The sequence below is a fragment of the Falco rusticolus genome, chromosome 4, assembly GCF_015220075.1.
Source record: "Falco rusticolus isolate bFalRus1 chromosome 4, bFalRus1.pri, whole genome shotgun sequence".
In the NCBI taxonomy this organism is placed as follows: Eukaryota; Metazoa; Chordata; class Aves; order Falconiformes; family Falconidae; genus Falco; species Falco rusticolus.
In genome coordinates this window covers 31365788-31384188 of record NC_051190.1, presented here as the reverse complement: position 1 = coordinate 31384188, position 18401 = coordinate 31365788, and the positions used below count along the sequence as shown (strand labels likewise).

The 18401-nt window shown below is 49.0% G+C and overlaps 1 protein-coding gene across 1 annotated transcript in view; it reads right to left on the bottom strand.

Moving 5' to 3' along the window:
• The window catches only part of ADAP1 (ArfGAP with dual PH domains 1), a 62774-nt gene that overhangs the window by 13020 nt on the left and 31353 nt on the right, over positions 1–18401 (bottom strand). The gene's annotated exons all lie outside the window — the stretch shown is intronic.

Here is an 18401-nt window from a genome sequence, read left to right as displayed (position 1 = left end):
CCAAACGTGTGACTGGATTGCTCAAGACATGAACGAAACAGGCCTCCTCCTTCAGATTTGCCCTTCTTATTCCGCTCTTGCTCTTTTCCAGCGGCTGGTGCTTCAGGTGTCCCTGAAGGACAGGCAGGCAAAGGGGGATTCCTGCCACGCAGTACAGGCGCAGGCTGGAGGAGCAAGGCCGTGTCCCTGCACGTGCTCCCAAAGGACAGCACCTGCCACATCTCCTGGCACCAGGGATGCTGCTCAACTTACACAAGCAGCACTTCTGAAGCAAGGGAAAGGCAGGTGAGGTCTGCCCTCCTCTGTGGATGCTGCTGAAAAATGAAAAACAGGGTGTGTGCACGCAGGGAAAGTGGCTCAGGGCAGACGGCTGTATCAGAGTAAGCCACAAATACATTTTTCACATGGAAAAAGGGGAAAACACCTGCAGTTCTTCCCATTGACTTCAGGGCACTTTGGTTCAGAAAGCCACTAAGCCAGACACAGCATCCTCTCCCCTCGGAGTGGGTTCCTCCAGCCCCCAGGCACCCTGGCTGGCCATCACATGCCTCTTCTCTCCCTGGATATCAGCCCCATGGGCAGATTTGCTGCTTGGGAAGAACACTACTCAACATACATATGCTTTATCTAAAACTCAAAAGAGCCAGAAAGAGAGAAAAAAGAATCTAAACCCCTTAACTCCTCAAATGAGAAAAGCAAGTACAGCTGCTCCCTGCCAGCCCCTCCGGCGGCAGCCACACTGCCCAACTCATCACACAGTAAGCTCAGCTGACGCCCTCATAGCAAATGTTTCAAAACAAAGAAATACCAAGAACTGTCCAATACAACTTTTATGAATATTAACAGAGCGGTTTGATAGTCATCTTCCATTTATTTAAGATATAATTATACAGAAGTCCCCCTGAAAAAGTGTTTTCTCTCTCTCTTAGTTTCACCCCTTTTTGATTTTTGTTATTGGCTCTCAGGAACTAGGATTTTAAAATGTAAAGTTATATCTTTTACAACAGCTTTCAAATAGGTCGCTAAACTTTTTTTTTTTTTTTAATATGCCAAGTGGCATCTTAAAGACTGTCCTTTACCTGCCTGCTACAAACCAGTGGCGTGCAGGAATTCCTCATTCAACCTGCTTTTCACTTGTCCACCTGATGCAGGAGCAATTTAAATCACAGATGAAAAGATGCAGAAAAATCCCTCAACCAGCTCCTCAACACTGACTCTACAGGTGTAAGCGACACAAAATATTTCCACAACACAAAACGCCAAAACAAGAAAAAAAATGCATGCCCATGCACACTTCTGTCTGGCCTTAGGAAATCCTGCGCCAAACGCTTCCTCCAGATCCTCAGAGACTTCACCAAACGCCAGGCAAAGCCATCGACATCTGCCGCGAACAAGCGCAATGGCACAGCTGGTGCCGGTGCTAATGCTGAATGCTAACGGCACAGAGCATCGCAAATCCCGGCGGTGCATCCGACAGCTGGCACGCGGGACTGCAAATGGGCTGATAACTCGGTGCAGATGGAAGCGGTGGAAATATTTAAAGCTGTCAGCAGCCTTCCCTTTGTCTCTTTATTCTAGGTGGGGCACGTGTTGCAGCGGGGCTCGATGTTAAACCATGGGGCCTCACCCTGCCTGTCCAAATGGGCACAGGCTGCCACCCAGGCACAGGCACGGGTGTTCCCAATGTGGAGCCTGCCGGGATCCCCGCTCGCGCGTTACTTACAGCTCGCTGGCACGAGTGAGCCAGGGCAAGCAGAGCGTGCACCTCTCCCCCATGAGGTCCCGTGGTCCCCGCTGCCTGTGCTCCCACGACCTTCTCCTTCCCCACGGCCAGCAACCGAGTCCCCATCGCTGCTCAGAGACGCAGACGGGACAGCCCAAACCCTCAGCTATCCTATGATCACAGCCAGCTGGTGATGCCACGCCACCGTCCATCTAACCCTTCCACCTCTGAGCCCTCCCCATCCCTCCAGTGCAGGACAAGCACTCCAGCCCATGTGGAGCATCACCGCCCACGTGGAGCATCATTGCCCACATGGAGCATCATCGCCCACATGGAGCATCATCGCCCACATGCACTGGCAGCTGTATCCACGTGCACCAGCCCAGTAACCCACAGGGCTCATACCAGATACATCAGGGGAGGGACAACTCTGAAGCTCTTTCTCTGGTCCACCCACCCCCCCACCCACCCGAGGAACGACGTCCCCAAAGCCACAAGCAGAACTAACCCAATTCAGCCCATTGATTCAATCCCACCCCAGCTGCTACATACTTTTTCTAGTGAAAAGACACAGCTAACCTGTTGGAGGGCATTTGCAGCATCAGAAAGAGCAGAACCTACAGAGAGCAGGACTATCTGAAGGCTGAGCAAGGGGAAGCAGCCAAGAAACCCAGCCAAGGGCAGCTGCATCCGAGAGCAGCACGGGAAGGGCCCCGGCTGATGCACTCATATCACCGCCGTGGTAGGAATTAATTGCCGAGGAACCGAAGCTCTGGCTGATTCAGAGTCAGATGCTGCTACCTGCCAGGCTTGTATCAGCAAACCCACTACATACCCTATCGCAGGCTGTACACGGCGGAGCTGAACAGGAATAATGTCTCTCTGACAGGAGACAGACAGGCACTAGGTGATGCCTGGCTGATATGTTTATAAAATACAAGATTTGCTTAACATGAAGCAGAGATGCTGCCAGGGCTCTGACGGCTGGCAATTCCTGACTGCTCTCTTGAACGGCAAAACGCTAAGCAGCTTGCTCTCAAAGTGTGCGGTTTAGAGACCAAGGACAGGCAGTCTCTGTTCCTGAAGGGTGCCGATTTTAATGTCAAGCCAGTTGGCGCAGTGGGAGAGTACTTCAAAAGCCATTGCTACTCACTCCACTAAACGTCAGAGGCTGTTTCAGAGCCTCTGTGCCTGACCCTTGGGGAACACTAACATTGCGTGGCGGGCTGGAGAGTGCTGGGTCTGGAGAGAAGGACACCGGTGCCAAACGAGATTGGGGAGAGACAATGCGAGGGGGACAGTCACATCTCCGATGCTGGAGGAAAGTGCATCTTTTCCCTTAGAAATGCCCACCTGGGCGAGCTGGGCACACTGAGCTCAGCTCTCAGTGGCTCCACCGCAGAGCAGCTCAGCCCCACAAGTACGGGCTGTGGGTCTCATCCATTCATCTTGAGTGTGTCATTACAATCATCTGAATGGCGAGGGATGCTGCAGGCATTCCTTATTAAACTTGTTCCCCTCTACAACACATTTTTTTGTGATTTTTCTTAGCACTTAAGGGATGAAGAATAAAATTACTCTGCATTTCCCCAAAGAGAATCTCCAATAATTGCAAATCTGTAAAGTCCACCTAACACTTAACCCTGGCAGATGGGCATCATAATGGTTATATATGAAGAGAGGGAAACCCAGAGCGGTTTGGTGAGCTGCTCAGGACAAGACTGTGAGCCAGCGTCAAAGCCAGGCTGAAAATCCAGCTTTCCCTGCCCTCTTACACAGGCACATTCCATCATTTTGACCTTCTCCCTCCAACATTTTGTGGCAAAACACAGTATCCAAATTCTACTCCAAGGAAGGATTAAAAAACCTGAACACAACACTACACATTATCCCTTCCCATAGTTCACACGCCACCTCTTCCCAGACAGATAGCCTCTGCAAAAGAGCTCCTGGCTGCTCTGACAAAGCCAACTGCTAATTTCATTGTACTTCGGCACAGATTGTCATAAACCCTTTGCTGGCTAAGAAGCATCCCGTTCCTTCCTTCCTTCCTTCCTCCAGGGCTGCGTCCTGGGGAGCTGATCCTCTGCTCTGCCCCAACCCTGCTGCCTGTGCCCCTGTCAGCACCGATCACTGCAGAAGACCGTGAGCCGGACTTGAACCCAACATGAACCCCGCCAGGTTCCCCAGGCAAACAGTGTGTCAGCAGGACGCGTCCTCGGTGTCCTGATCTAAAGGGTTGTGAAAACAGCGAGAGGAGGTGCCGGGAAACAAAACTGCAGGAGGCTGAACTGGGAACAGATCTCACACCGGAGGGCATCGGGCTCTGAGAACTGAACCATCTCCTCCTCGTCTCTCTGGGCTGCACTGCCTTAGCAACACCTTCATCTGTAGAGGTATCTGGCCAAATTCACATCTTTATGAGGGCTGTTCTGCTTATGTTGAAGGTAAATGACTGCTAGCCCTGCAACACTGGCTGGTTGCTGGTGCTGGACCATGCGGCATCATGGTGCCAAGGCATTTGCTTCCTCTCCCAAGGTGCAGAACAAAGGATGCTGCCACCTGTCATCATCCCACTTGACCAGCAGCACCCAACCGTGACTGTAGGAAGGACTACCTGCTGGATACCTGCTGAAGGGCACCTGCAGGCACCCTTCAGAAATATCACTCTTGCTTTGCTAACACCACCGCTATTCAGTTGCCATGGCTTCTGCATCATAGCTTCAGCCACCTGCCAAGGAGAAAAACCACTTGCTTTTGTAGGCCATTCCAGCACAAACCTGTGACACTTGCAAAAAAACCCACCAAGCAGTCGTGACAAAGTTAGCCAGCAAATGGCACGTAATATAACCTGAAATCACGCTGCCCAGATGGGTATTTTTGACCCATCACGTAGCTTCCAAGGTAAAATAAGGAACTGCCACTTCCACACTCACTTCATCGCTGCAGCTAAAACTCTGCAGGGCAAAGAAAACAGGGTCACCACGTTGGTTGACTGAAAAGATCTGGCACAGCCTTGCCTCAGCTCCGCTGAGCTGGTGGCTGGAGCTCCTCCAAGCCAGGCATCTAAAGCTGGCAGGACCCATTGGGTGCTCTAGTCTCGCCCAGCTTTCTCACCGTCTGAGAGGCTGCGGAGGAAGCAAGGGAGAGAATTTTCTATCAAGACAATCTGACATAAACACCATCTTTCCATCCAACTTCCGCCAGCAGTTTGTTCAAGTTCCCCATTTTTTCAGAAGAGGAATATTACTACTTCCCCACCTCAGAAAGCCGTTACGGTGATTAGTTAATGATGGGGTTTTTGGTCTCTGGGAACACGGATTATAGGAAGTACCCAAAATTACTCTCCATTTCAGCCTTTCTTCTCAGAGAAGAAAAAAACCCTTCTGTGAGCAGATAATCAGAACCATTGTCTTGAAAAAAAAAACACAAAAAAAAAACCAAACGTGCATGGGCTTTGCTTTCTGTCAACCTAAGTAAAGCATTATAAACTTGGAATTAAACCACATGTGCTCTCCCATTTCTTTGGCGCTTTATTTTGCAATTCCACCTGGAAAGAGGCATCAGAACTGCTTGTTCCCATGACATTTCCGGGGTTGTGGTAAAACCAGGTCTGGTCCAGGGCTTTTAGGGGAAACACACTAGTGTATCCCAAACAGAGCACAGCAACAGAGCCAATACCATACCGGAGCCCAAACACTTCACTGTGTTGTTCTTTGTCTTCTTGTCACACTGCAAGACAAAGAATGGGAGGCTGAAATAGGAGAAAAAAATTTACTTGTGTGCGTATTCCAACAGCAATCACATCTGCCTGGAGTTTGGGCAGGGCACCTCCGCCTACAGCAGTAAGATTTTCTTTCCTCTAAGCAGTTAAAGTGCCTTGACCCCGATTCAGAGCTTTGGAGAAGATTTAAATACAACTACATCACTATGCTGCTAAAATTGCAGGGTATATATTGCCACCTCTCTGTATGTCAGAAGCTGAGTAGTCTGTTATATTAACAGTGTAAGATGTTAATTAAACCAGAATGGTAGATTGGTGCTTACTGGAGATGATGTGCCCACTTCTTCCGCAAGGTTAAGGAATTGCATAATTATTTGGAGCAGCTGAGTGGTGAATCCCTGAAATCCCGCATCACCACCAACACCAATGTCACAACCTCCTTTTAAAACAAAGAGTCTGAAGGATATTTGTTCTGCAATAAACCACACTGTCCATAGTCAGAGGGTGGGATGGAGAAGGCAGCGTATTCTAAGGTTTCCTGATGGGCTAGACTTCGAAGAGTGTTGCAAAAAGAACTGCACACTCGTGTTTGGCTGTGTCAGTGTAACTTGTTTGATTTGATTGCCATGAATTGTAATATTCCTTCCTGTAGCACTCAGCACCAAAGCAACCCATTTCAACGAATTCAACTTGGATTTTTTAAGCATTTGCATTCCAGTAAAAAAAATTACAAAAAAAAGGAATACTACGTTTTCTCGTGGAGTGAAAACACCACTGTTCGTTCAGAGACAAACTCATCCTCCCCATACATGAGGTAGTACCCCTGCAAGTGGTGTCAAGGTCAACAAGGTGTCACCTTAGAGCTTGCAGTCAAGGCTGTGACTGCTCCACAGCCCCAGCAGCTTGCTTCCCCCACCCCTGTCTGCAGCTGTGCTGAGGAGCTTATAACTTCCCTGGAAATAATTCTGCAGTCATCTCCAGATAAATACACTTCCTGCTGGTTACACGTTCAGCACTGCAGATCCAGGCGTATCGGAGACGTCAGCATCCACACGTGCAGAAGGCAGAGGGACCTCGGAGGCTTGCATCTGATGAGATGGGCATCCTTCTCCCTGGTGTCCTCCTGCACAGACCAGGTGAGGAGCCACCAAGAGCTGCTACTGCTCAGGCACAGTTCAGTGCTTTGGAAATGAAGCCTCAGCAAGGAGCGCACAAGAATGCATTCAGTGATTCTGCAAACCAGTCCCTTTGCCCCGAGAAGGACACCTGGGAGGTAGGTTCTTGGCGCACCTTATGTGAGGATGGGTGCCTGGCGTGTCTCATGCCACATTCTCTCGCAGGCACGAGAAGGGAGTGATGTCCCTTCATCCCCCTTAAGACAACTCTATCCCCCTCTAAGACAACACAGCCTCATCACATCTCGAACCAGGCAAAGGAGCCCAGGATCTCCCATGTGCCCGCACCCACACCAACCATTTCCTCCTGCACACATTTCTTAGAGGTGAGAATTTCCCAGCTCTTAATCAATCAGCCCTCTCTTAATGACCTTTTAGCATCCAATTACCTTTCCTAAAGACCATTTTGCAGAGAAGGGTTTCCTGTTGCCATCCAGTCTGTCTCTGCTGCCTTCCAGGAGCTCATAAAACAATTATTGTCCTGCCGCACTGTAGTGCCTCAGCTATGGATGCAAGCAGCTGATTAGATTGATTGCTTCCACAATACCCAATTAACCCACTCACTCTACAAATGATTGACTTAATCAAAGGCAATTAGCGCTTGAATGGCTACATCAGACAGAAAGCCAGGATTTAGTAGATGATTGAGATAACACCTTACAGACATCCCTTGCCCTTCTAAGGGAAAACATTAATGGTCAGCTCAGAGCTGGAACTAGCTGGAACCTTAGGTCTGTCGGTTTAGGTGGTACAGAAAACACAAGGGAGTAGGAATACATACATTTCCCTTTACTGATAAAGGGAACAGTGCCACATGCTACTCCTAAGGGGAACTTGAAAAGCATAGATGTTCTCCTTTTCCTGCTCATGCTGGACTGGGAGCACTCACCAGCTGAACAGATCTCAACAACCAGCTTTCAGAAAATGGTAACTTCTGTCCCTACAGCTATAGATAGTCGGTCCCCAAGCGCTGGACGTACAAGGTTGTCTCCCATTACCAACCCTCCGAGCAAAGTCAAACATGTTTTACAAAACTATCTTCAATATTAATGTCTTGCATCTTCTCCCACAATGTGAAGCAGCCACCCAAAAAGACCAGATTTGGAGGCAGTACCATGCTCTGCAGAAATACAGGTGTCAGTGTCCTCAGTAACTGTTTTTCCTCTAGACAAATCACCCCAAACCGGCACAGCCAAGACAAAGCCTTACCATGGGAAGGTCAAGGTCAAGGAGAGCAACCCATGCCCCCTAAAAATGGAAAGACGCCATTTTAGATCACATGTAGGACAACTTTAAGGTTGAAGCCAAGCATGGGAAAAAAACTCTCCAGATCACTGCAAAAATATATTGTCATCTTGCCTCACAGAACCATGGAATTGTTTAGATTGAAAAAGACCTTTAAGATCATGGAGTCCAACTGTTAGCCCAATGCCACCAAGTCCACCACTAAATCATAAGGTCCCTAAATGCCACATCTACAGGTCTTTTAAATACCTCCAGGGACGGTGACTCTACCACCTCCCTGGGCAGCCTGTTCCAGTGCTTGACAGCCCTTTTGGTGAAGAAATTTTTCCTAATATCCAATCTAAACCTCACCTGGCGCAACTACCTTTCAGGTGGTAGTAGAGAGTGAGAACGTCTCCCTTCAGCCCCCTTTTCTCCAGCCTAAACCACCCCAGTTCCCTCAGCAGCCTTTGAAATGGAAAAAGTCATTTGTTCAGCTACCCGGCCACTGGGATCAGTACGTGAAATGGAGCCAAATACATCATCTGTATGGAAAAAACACAGGGCTGAGCTTAACAACACATCAAGATCCCGAGGCTGACGGAAAGACGATGAGGTCTGTGCCACACATAGGCATGTGGTATTTAAATGCAAGGTCGGTTCCCTGGGTTTCCAGTCCCTTTTAATGTCATTGTGAACACACTTGCATTGCTGGCTCACCGCTGAAAATCCAAATTGCTTCTAAGCAAAGCCCCAATAATAAAGCCGAAATCCATTAAGCCTGTGATGTTTGCCACTATTTAAATCTGATTAAAATCGTACACGACACCACTAAGCCTAACAGCCAGAAAACACTCCTGTCAGGTCTGATGTTTCGCCATGTAATCCAGACTCCCCTTCTTTCACGGGGTTGTCAGCTAAAAGGAGCCATAATAAGAGATTCATGTACCTAATCCAGCTTCCTAAGCTGTTTTTAACTGGTTTCTTTAATCACATGTTATGATTCCCTACGGAACAGCTCTCAGGTGACAAAGACATTAACACAGTCACTCATACTCCCAGGAGGTATCTCAGATGGGATCGCATTGCCCCTTGCACCGGCTGGCTGCAGCAGGAATGGAACAGACGAGGTGCCTCCGTGGAGCGCGGGGAAGCCAGCAGCGGGATGGGGAAGCCAACAACAGGACGAGGAAGCCAACAGCAGGATGAAAGGTGGGTAACTGAGGCAGCAGGACGTGACAACCTCTGGGCAAGCGACTGCAAGGTAACAGTGTGCAAAGGACAGCGGCCAGAGAAAAAACTCCTTTTAGTAGAGTGATTCTTGATCTCCCAGTGAGCACTCACCTGCCCTCAAAATACTGCATAGGAACAAATATCAGGAGTAAATATCAAAATATACAGTCCCCAAGCCTTCACCTGACAGCTGCAGGCACATCAGGCTTGGTGTCCACTGCAGAGAACACAGCTGCATCCTCCCTTTTATCAGTTTATCTTATAATTGACCATCAATACAGTACAACTTCCCCGGTAACTTAATTATTGAGAAAGTGTTTACATATTAAAGATAAGACAATAGCTGGCTGCTGCAGTACAATTCGATTGTATCTGCTGGGAGATGTTAAACCCCTTGCTACAGAAAATGTCTTTACTGGAAATCTTGTGCTTGTGTTACTGAGAATTGAATGTGGAATCTAATTTTACTTGGAAATCAAATGCTTCCTCTTCGAGTGGCATCCCCACATGTCCACCTGGGAGCTGCTGGCTGCTCAGAGGAAAAAAAAAAATCCAGTTACAGGTAAATAACCTTCAGGTTTTGATCTTTTGAAGCCAGTCTTTTGTTATAAAAAGGCAGATGAAAGCCGAGAGGTTCCCAGTGCGACGCTCATCCCATTCACCAGCACTGAATGCACTCAAAGCCTGATTTAGCTGGAAAGCCAGCGAGAAAACATTTAAGGACAGGCACATGGTACTAAGCCATAATAATATCTGTACAGCAGTACGCTTCAGAAGCTGAATTTTGAGAGCCAAACCATAAACCAGGATCCTCCTTGGGCAAGACACAGTCCAAAAAATCCCGGCTGCTACCATCACGAGTTCCTTGCCCAGCAGCTGCACGGAAAGATGCACCACAGCTTTCTCACTCGGTACCCGGAGGAACCGCTGCTGCTGTCCCGCGCACATCGCCCCCCACCCAGCGCTGCCCACAGGGCTGGTCCTGCCGGGACCTCTGCGAGGTGAGGGAGAACCCACCTACAGCCACACATGCTTTTATACAGCAAGCACAGAGGTGAGACACAGAGATGGGCACGAGGGACCTTGGCACCCTCCACACGTCCTGCAGATGGGCCAACCTCCCTGCTGCCGAGGCATCCGCTTGAAACAACTGTCAAGCACCAGGAGCCACCTGAAGGTCTGGGTTTCATACAGGCACCTTGCAGAGCCTCAGAGAACAGCTGTGGGATCAGGCTGAAATATCTTCCAAGGCCTCAATAGTTTTAGGTAGGTCTCCTACCTACAACCAATAAATAAAACCTCAGCCTGGGCAGCTGCTCACGTAGATCAATCCAAGCAAGGACGAGCTGAATTTAATCCCCCAACAGAGCTTTACAGAAGTCAGCAGAGAAGCTCACCACTGAATTCAGATGGGTTTAGGACCGTCTGTCTGGGATATCTCAGAATAAAGCATTCCCCCCACGTAGGCAGCATTGCCATCCAACCATAAATCATGGAAGCCCGTCCTCACACACACATAACACTCCTCTTTGTTTGCTTTGGAGAGAAATCCAAATGGCTTCGCACACATCTGCTGCGGTGCTAACGGCTCCTGATCGTCTATTATTGAGTGCTCAACACATTTGCAGTCAAAGCTATTGCTTTATGCAGGGAAAGGAGAATGTTTTAATTTAGGACTCATCCCTCTCCTGGCTGCTGGCTCGACAGCTGTCCCAGCAAGCAGCTCCTATAGGATGCTCCGGCAGCTGTGCTACCGAGGGAGGGCATTCAGCAGCGCAGCCACAACCTCCAGGCTGTACAAGGACATTTGCACATCTTCGTATTTTCTAAAACTATCACCCGTCCCATCCCCTGGAGCAGTGCAATCCCACTTTACGAACTCCTGTAAATATACAAATCAAAGCTAAATACTGCCCCAATAAATCACTGACCGAAACTTCCATTGACTTTGCTATGCTACAATTTCTTCTTCCAGCCTCTGCAATGGGTGGAAGTTTGAAACTCACTCCCTGCTAAGCAGCCTCCTTGTCTTTTAGGTATGGTGGGGATATACTGGTTGCTACTGATGTGCCACATCACTGCTTCCCGCAAGGGCTGCCCTGGTTATGGAAAGGGACCTGGCTCATCGAGGTAGCTGCTGTCTGCACCTCAACTGCAGCAATATTTTTAAACCCAGTCCTATTTAGCCAGCTGGGGAGGCACCTCCCAGTCCAATTTCACTGTAAGCATCCAAGAGGTGGGGTGCAACAGCTCCTCTGCTGCAGACTTTTAAGCATCGGAGATTTCAAGGTGAAAACTCGGGTGAGCTCACTATAGGGGGAAAATGCAGATGGAGACGGGCTGGTGTTGGTCAGAAAGAAGCATCAGCAAATGCTCACACTTCTTAGTTGAGGCCGATCTAAGGCTCAACTACATCTTTGGCAAAGTCCAGAAAAAGACATGACCTCACTCTGGAAAAAATGTGCTTTATCTGGTGAGAGACAGAAACTGCCTGGCCCTGCACAGGTCTCCAATGTAAAATGGATTTTTCTTTAATAGAAATTTGATTAAGCTAGGAGAGTTGCCATGAAATCAACCATTTCCATGCACTTTGTTACTGTATTGCTGCTTAGTCACTCTCTTCTCACTAGGAGAGGGAAGATGCACGAGCCTGTTGGTCCCGTGTCACTACACAGGGAACATGCATGTGCACAGTATAAAAACACTGAGAAACACCGGGAGATCTGGGACACCGAGGATTACCTTCATAAACCATAGTTTATACTTAGGTATATACACAGTATATGTATATATATACATAGGATACTTCCCCTATTCTTTCCCTAAATGTTTGTCATCAAAAACACAGAGAATCAGCCTGATGCCTCTCTTTAGCTCTCTCCAATTAGTACAGATCCATTTATTGACCGTAAAAACCCAAGGTTACAGGAACAGGCAGCCTGAGCAATACCACAATATTGTATTTCAGGTTGGTTGACCTCAAATAAGGAAAGCTCAAGGACAGCAGCGGCTCACGCTAATTATAATTGGGGTGTTTCACACACTGATCTTATAAGCCAGACTGACTCTCCCAGGGAGCACCCACAGCTCAGGGCATCTCCAGGGAGCATCCAGAACACATCCCAAAATGCAGGCAGCACATTCAGCTGCCAAGGGAATCCAGGAGCAGGAAGGTCTCAGACCATCTCGCTCGTGAGAACCTGTACTAGTTCAGCAAATAGAACTGACCACAAATGAAATACTTTTGATTTAAGTTGACAAATGTAAACACTTCTGTTAAGGATGATGCAAAATGAAACACCATTTCTCAGGTGTGGGTTTTTTTGAGGGGTAAAAAACCTAACCAAACATTTTGCACGAAGTGACTAGATGGAGGCAGAAAAAAGACCAAACCTCAACTATTTAAAATTCCATGGGCCAGCCGTTACCCCGTTCAGTAAGGCTCCCTCCCATGCCACTCCGCTTCCCCTGCAACAAGCATCACTGCTGCTTTACTCTTCACACGAGAGCTGCTGCTCTTTGTCTAATTATAGAAGCTTGGATCAGAGCTACTTTGAAGGCAGCTTGACAGAACCAGCTGTTAAAATTACAGCTGGCTCCTAAACTAGCTGTGAACATCCAGCTTTAGCTTGCAGCGGTGCTACCCCCTCCCCAGAGCCAGCTGCCAACACCTCACTTGGCTGATTGCTCCTCCTCCTCCACCGCTCCAGCTCAGACCCACAGCTCCTTGCCCATGATTTTTGGCTGCCTAAATGCTTTTCTGCTTTAGGGGAGCTGAAGACATCAGGGTATTTCTCTTTGCTAGATGTTTTTCTTCCTACAGCAGCTCTCTGCAAGATTCATCACCGCCCCATCACTTTGTCACTGCAACGTTCAAACACTTCCTGGAGTGCGTAAGAGCAGCCACTGGCCTCTTGCTGTGTGGTTCGGAGAGGTAGAAAAAAAATAAACATGCACCAAAGTTATCTCTAAAAGCAAAGCTTGTACATTTGGAGCCTTTTCCCGTGCCTTCTGGCGGTGACTTTGTGCGGTGTCTCCTTGGCAAGGCTGGGAAATGGTGCAGCATCTTCCTTTGGTTTTAAGGGAGCCTCAGGAGGCTGTGTTACTCCTCCGGAGGGGTGGCACTCCATCTGAATCAGCACTTCCAAACACTACTGGAAGGCACTAAAAGGCTGCTTGGGCTCCTGGTCATATGATGCCTGTCCTACCAAAACGTCAGCGCATCCTGGCACAGGAATGATGCAATGTGCTGGTCCCTGTCACAGGCCTGCTCCTCTTGCAGGAATAAAAATAATAATAAAACAAAAACACTGGCATCTCCCCTTGCATTCTCCTCTCTGGTTTAGCCTGTTAAACAGGTCTTTGATGTGCCTTGTCTTGGCTGCAATAACGTCCATGTTTGATGTTTAAATCATTTGTATTGCAAAGTTGCTATAGGGAGCGAGGGTGAGCGGTTCCAGGCACAGGCAGCTTCCCAGGAAGATCCATCTCCTCCACTGCGTTGCCTGCACTCACTGCTGATGCTGCAGCAGATGCCGTTAGTCTGGCTGGGGATTATATCTCTGGTGGGTTCTTTAGTGGATTTTTTTCAAATGGATCCCTTTCCTTTCAAGGCAATTTGGCTCAATATTTATTCACCCTGGAGACAGGCTGTGGCGTGAGTTTTTACTCTGCTCTGGATGAGGCTGCAGAGAGCAGGAGAGGTGACCTGCACAGCATCACCCCCCATCCGCTTCCCACGGCAGCGGTGTCAGGGCATGCCGAGGAAGAAGCAGCAGTTGTTTGTTTTAAAGCCACGACTACATTTCCCTGAAACCTCCAGGGAGAGGATGAGGAAAGGTTTCTTGGAGCAAGCCCTGACAGGGAGCTGTGTAATGTTAAATGCAGGATTACACTGAAAAGATGTGAAAAGGAGGCTGCGCATCAGTGAACAGTGTCCAATCTGCTTCAGCTGAACATACTTTTCCTTAGGGTTTCCTCCTTCACCCATTTCAATTTTTTTTCCCCAGAGCCTTTCAGCTTAAACTCTTCCTCCCCATTAGACAAAAATTTGGGGGGAATAACAAAGAACTCCAACCCTTAATCCCCTGCTTCTGTACCCAAACGCCAAGGCAGAAGGGCTGGGATATGGGTGCAGACACTGGACCTCACACCCGCCCACGGGGGCATCGCACCTTGCCCTGCAAACACGGCTGCCGATGCATGCCGGGCAGCTGCGCTGGTGAGGACCCCGCCACAGGGGCTTGCACCCACCAAGCGAGGGACACCAGTCACTGTCGGACCCAGCAGCACACGTGCTCTGAAGAAGCACCATCCCCACAGTAAGTGAGATGTCTAACAGCTTGCTCTGGCCATGGGAGAGCCTGCCCTGGGGTGCAGGGAGGCAGTGCCTGGGAACCAGTGCCTACAGAGCCTGGCTCCCAGCGTGACTCACGTCCCGGCCGGCAGCTGATGTCAGTGCCCGGAGAACAGAAGCCCTCTCTGTGGCTCCAGCAGCAGGAGGAGGAGGTTTCTGTGCCAGGCAAGGTTGCTCGCTGGAGGGATGCTCATACTTTAACCCCCTCCTGACACATCAGCCTCCAGTATCCTTGATACTCGGTCGGGAGAACTGCAGCATTTGCAGTTTCCATCCAGACACTCACATACCCAGCCCTCTGCCAAATACTTTTTGATTATAACCCCTCCAGACCAGGGCTTCTTTTTCAGTGCATCCGTACAGCACCCAGAGCACTGGATGCAACCTGCACATAATGCTCTTATGCACCCTTGAAATGCACAATCACTCTTATGCTCCCTTGAAAGGCAAACAGTGATGAGGATTGTACCCTTTCTGAATGGGCTAGAGCCCCACTGCCACTTAGCATCCCTCCCGGCCGTGCTGCCCATGGCTCCAACGACCACACGAGACATGCACCAGCAGAGCTTGCACAGCACCAGGCTCACGGCAGGCTGCAAAACTCAGCCAAAAAGCCAAATTCCCTGGTACGGTCCCTGCCTGCCGCAGGTTTCAGTGCCAGATTGTTCTATACTGTGGGACACTGAGATGGGGCAGAGGTCTGTATCAAAGAGCTACAGCGTCCCTGCACCCTGGGCTCCTCATTCAGACATAAATCCATCTGCTTCCTGAGGTCAGCCTTCATGTCCAGCTCCCCCAGGGTGCCAACACAAACTGCAAGGGGGTATCAGTGCCAAGAAGAGGGATTGCTCATGGTTTCAGCTGGGCAGAACGAAAACGCAGCCAGACTTTGGGACCAAGCAGCCAAGATCTTACAGACAAGGGCGGGATCGAGCGCGGATATTTGCAACACAATTTTGCTGAAATCCAGTAAGAGCCGAACTTGGTGCTTTGGTTCAGCCAAATACCGGAACCGGCTGCTGGGAATTTACTGGAAACAGTGATTTAACACAAGGCACCAGTGATGCAATCCCAGTGTGCATACCAAGCACCAGCATGCAGCGCAGGGAACTGGTGTTATGACTTCCTACCACAAAACATCTCCTCTTTCACAACCAAATATATGCTTCACAAAAGCCCACATGAATTTTCAACAAAATACCAGGCTACCCTGATCTTTGCTGCTTTTTAGCTGCACTGCTGTTGGGTTTTATTCCCATCTCTAGGTCTATGAGGAATCTGCCTACAGGGATGGGATAGAGGGGCTAAGATTGCTGTACCAAAAAGCACCTCACAGTGCAGGATGTTCTACAGATCTTGCAACAGCAGCATCTCCCCAACAGACGCTGCAGCCCTGCATCACAAAAACAAGCACTTTCCATCCATGAGGGACAGCAGCAGAAAATGCCAGAGCTTCTTGCAAAGCCCAGCTCTAACACTTGAGCCTTTCAAACATCAGAAGAGGATTTAATCCATTTTACAACTAGCATCAGATAATAGTGACATTAAAAAGCAGTCGGAGCAAAGCAGCAACTCCTCTTTGAGGCTAATAAGTAGAAATAAATTAACTGATTTCTTTATATTGGAAATTCCTCTCTACGGACTAAGATCAAGGCCTGCTAAAGCTTTTGACAGCTCTGTTTGCCCATCAGCCATGTGTGCATTGAGGTTAAATAGAGATTTACACTCACAGAAACTCCTGAAAAACTCAGACCTTTGGATTGAGATTACAGATGTAGCCAGTATTTTCAGAAGTTCAGCTCAAAAAATGTCAGAAAAGCCAGTTATAATTAGGCTTCTTCTAAGTTTTTATATACGGTGTAAATCAAGAGGCAAGTCACTGACATTATGAGAGATGTGCCAGCTAAAAAACAGAATGAAGGGAAAAATAAACTCCTTATTTGTATGGTACTAGCCACTCTGCAGACACATAACGCAGGCTGGGCTTTAAAGGCGACAAAATTTTGCAGCATTATGTGGCTCTCTATCTTTTGTCCTGGTATTCAGAGCCTAACATAAAGTTTATGAAGTGACATTTCAAATCTCACTGCTCTCACCAAAAGTGCCTCGACGGTCATCACTAGGTTTTGGGGGAAGGCGCTGGGTACGTTCATTCAAACCACTGCGACTGGTCTGCAGAGATTTCTGCACCGCTTAAAACACCAAACAGGTAGCCAAGATTATATACCAATTTTTCTTGACAAAGTGCTTAAGGTCCAATTACAAACCGATCTGAGCTGCTGTTGCAAAGCCAGTCGCTTTAGTCAGCGGATCTGCCCTGGTACTGCATGTCCGCAGGAGCTGCCCCCCCATTTGTGCCGCAGCCCCCCGAACAGAGGGCAGGGAGCGTGGCAGCTCCGCTCAGCCCCACACTGACACCAAAGGCTATTTTTATCATGAGGAGATGTTATAAGCTCATAAGGGACTGGGGAAAGGGAGAGAAGAGGAAGAGGGAAAAAAAATAAAATGCTAAACTATTTATATACCTTGTCAGGTCACATAAGAGGCGGCACGTTGCCCTGCGCTGCGGCCAGGTACGCCCGCCCTTGCACCAGCAGCCACACCGGTGTTAGGCACAGCACGGGAACAGTGGTAGATTATTTCAGACACACGCCAAGCCCAAACCAGCCAAATGCCCCCCACCCCCCAGAGGCAGCGGGATGCTCCTGCTCTCACCGGTGCACCCTGTGCCTCGCCAGGTACCGCTGCCGAGGGGCGAGGCGGGCAGGTGACCTTGTTCTGCACCACCACGCTGTCCTGCAGCACACACGGGTGCCTGGTCAAAGCCTGGCGAGTTGCTGCTGCTAAGCCTAGAAATGGTTGCTTTCACCTCCACCACGTGGTTTCTCTTACTGCTCTTGTGAGCTCGGTTTCCTAAGGAACCAAAGCTCATGTGAGCACTGCCTGTCCATCTCCCTCTCTCGCTTCACAGCATCTTGGACAATTGCAGCCAGATGTAGCTTCCCATAGTTGCTAAAACCTCCACTTTCCCTTGCTTATAAAGCAGTGGGATAATTTACACACCTACAAAATCAACCTCAGCCCTGTTTTTTGCAGAACCACCGTCAAGGTGGGGCACTGCCTCTTTTTCTTTGAGGGGCTGGTTCCTGCCTGCTCTTACCTTACACTGAACTGTCCTGCTGTCCTGCTCTGCACTTGCACAGCATCACCTTGAGCACCTGCAGGTCTTCACCTGGGAAAAGCCAGGAGAACTCCCCTGGAGTTGGTGGAAATATAAACAGGAACATCAGCCAAGGATGTGGTCTCCATTTGGGGGAAAAACAACGATGAAATAATCTTCACACTGGTCTGCCTGAGAGAAGCTGAGGTGGCAGCTGGCTACCGTCCTGACCACACACATTAGCTGGCTCAAACCTTCCCCAGTGCTAAGAGCAGCTCTTGATTTAGCTAATAACACCTTTGCAAGAATAGAGTTTCGATTCAACTGTTTTACTTAACATGCTTGTCTCATCAGCAGTTCAAGGATGCTATAGGAAGCACCTACAGCACCTCTGCCCATCTGCAAGGAAAGGGTTTCACACAGCAGCTTTGTATTGCCTGTATCAGGTTGCTCCCGCGGTACCATCTCATCAGACGGTGCCAGGGCTTGCACAGGGAAGGGCATCTTACTGCCCACGGCTCCAACCACGGAGCAGATCCACTGTGGGGGAGCAGTCTCCCACATCAAGACTTTCAGAGAGCATAAACCAGCCCAAGCGTTGATGGAGCAACGCAGATTTACACCAGTCAAAGCAAAAATAGGGCAGGGAAAAGGAAAAAACCCACCCCACCCTTGCCTCTCTCGCACCGCTCATGGAATCCGGGAACAACCTGCTGCCATGACCTTGATACTGCTACAGTGCCCTGAACTAAGACTTCGCAGACGGCTTTTTCTTTAAGCCTTTTCACCAGCACCAGTTTCTCTGG